The sequence below is a fragment of the Bos indicus x Bos taurus genome, chromosome 27 (genome assembly GCF_003369695.1).
Source record: "Bos indicus x Bos taurus breed Angus x Brahman F1 hybrid chromosome 27, Bos_hybrid_MaternalHap_v2.0, whole genome shotgun sequence".
In the NCBI taxonomy this organism is placed as follows: Eukaryota; Metazoa; Chordata; class Mammalia; order Artiodactyla; family Bovidae; genus Bos; species Bos indicus x Bos taurus.
The window spans coordinates 45,103,497-45,105,330 of NC_040102.1; the positions used below are offsets into that span (position 1 = coordinate 45,103,497).

General features: G+C 37.6%; 1 pseudogene; it reads left to right on the top strand.

Moving 5' to 3' along the window:
- The first annotated feature begins 224 nt into the window (after positions 1-224).
- LOC113884951 lies at positions 225-1,146 on the top strand (annotated as a pseudogene).
- The last annotated feature ends 688 nt before the right edge of the window (positions 1,147-1,834 follow it).

Consider the following 1,834-nt stretch of genomic DNA (forward strand, 5'->3'; position numbering starts at 1 on the left):
TTAAGAAACTAATAAATATTGTAATAATTACCTATAAGTCCTATTAAAGGAAATAAACGTGATTATATACTCATATTAAACTTTGTGCAAAGTCTACATTGATTTTTATTTTATTTGAACTAGAAAACTGATAAACATGACTCAAAATTTTTAAGAATAAAATAAATCCATTTGTTTCTTTTAATTTGTCCATAGGCAATGCAGACTGGGTCTAATTGAAGGCAATGCCAAATTTCACAGATGTGGCAGAATTTGTTCTTCTGGGGTTGACCAGTCATCAGGAGCTTCAAGTTCTCTTTTTTGTGGTGTTTCTAGTAGTTTACATGATCACTCTGATAGGGAACATTGGTATGATTATTTTGATCAGCATCAGCCTCCAGCTTCAGAGCTCCATGTACTTTTTCTTGAGTCATTTGTCTTCTGTGGATGTGTGGTTCTCTTCCAGTGTCACTCTGAAGATGCTGGAAAACTTACTATCAGACAGAAACCATTTCCTATGTGGGGTGTTTAGTGCAGTGTTACTTCTTCATAGCCCTTGTCCACATGGAAGTATATATCTTGGCTGTGATGGCCTTTGATCACTACATGGTCATCTGCAGCCCTCTGCTTTATGGCAGTAAAATGTCCAGGACTGTCTATGCTCGTCTCATCTCTGTGACATACATCTATGTATTCTCTGTTAGCCTAATCTGCACACTGTGGACATATGGCCTGTACTTCTGTGGAAACTTAGAAATCAACCACTTCTACTGTGCTGACCCTCCTCTTATCAAGATTGCCTGTGGAGGGGTCCACATTAAAGAATGCACCATGATTGTTATCGCTGGGATTAATTTCACATATTCCCTCTCAGTGGTTCTCATTTCTTATACCCTCATCATAGCGGCTGTGCTGCACATGCACTCTGCCAATGGCAGGAGGAAGGCATTCTCCACATGTGGGTCCCACCTGACAGGTGTTACCATGTTTTATGGGACTCTCCTCTTCATGTATCTCAGGAGGCCCACTGAAGAGTCTGTGGAGCAGGGGAAGATGGTGGCTGTGTTTTACCCCACAGTGATTCCTATGCTAAATCCCATGATCTAGAGTTTGAGGAACAAAGATGTGAAAGAAGCGGTCGTCAAAGCAATCATCAGGGAAACTTGAGGCAGTGAACCTGCAGTACATAATTCCGTGTATGCCACTTCCTGTTATAAATGCCCAGGCATATAAATAACCCTGTTTAAAATAGACTGTATATGGCAACACTTAAATATACTAAGAGGTCCAGTCTAACACAGTGATGGTTTACCCCATGAACGGACTCTCAGGACTAAGCCTCCTTTATCTACATATGCAAATATAGTAACTCTGACCTATTAGTGTTAGTCACAGTGTATGTAAAATTGTGCTAAGTGTAGTCATCGGATAACTCATAAATACATTTGGATAAGCACATGTTAATTTGGAGCTATCTTTGTAAGAGTTGAATATGCTTTCTTAGGATATTTTCTATATATAATTGCTTTTCACTTGTTTTAAAGTAATATATAATTTCATGAGAAAAAATTAAGACTTCATCACTTTTCCATGAATATAAAAGTTGGTGGATCCTCATTTATCAAAAAAGCTTTTAATAACATTCATACCTGCATGGACTTTTGAAAACAAAAATGTATTCAGAATCTTCAGCTAGTGTCATGGATCAATCAGAAGGTTAATGCTCAGTATGTACTGCTCTATAATTAACACTATTTGTGTTTCAAACCATCTGTTGACTCACCGTAATTCTACTCTTCAGTTTGGATTTTGGCTAGTTGTTTTTCTCTTCATTAATTTAAATAGGTGAAAAATT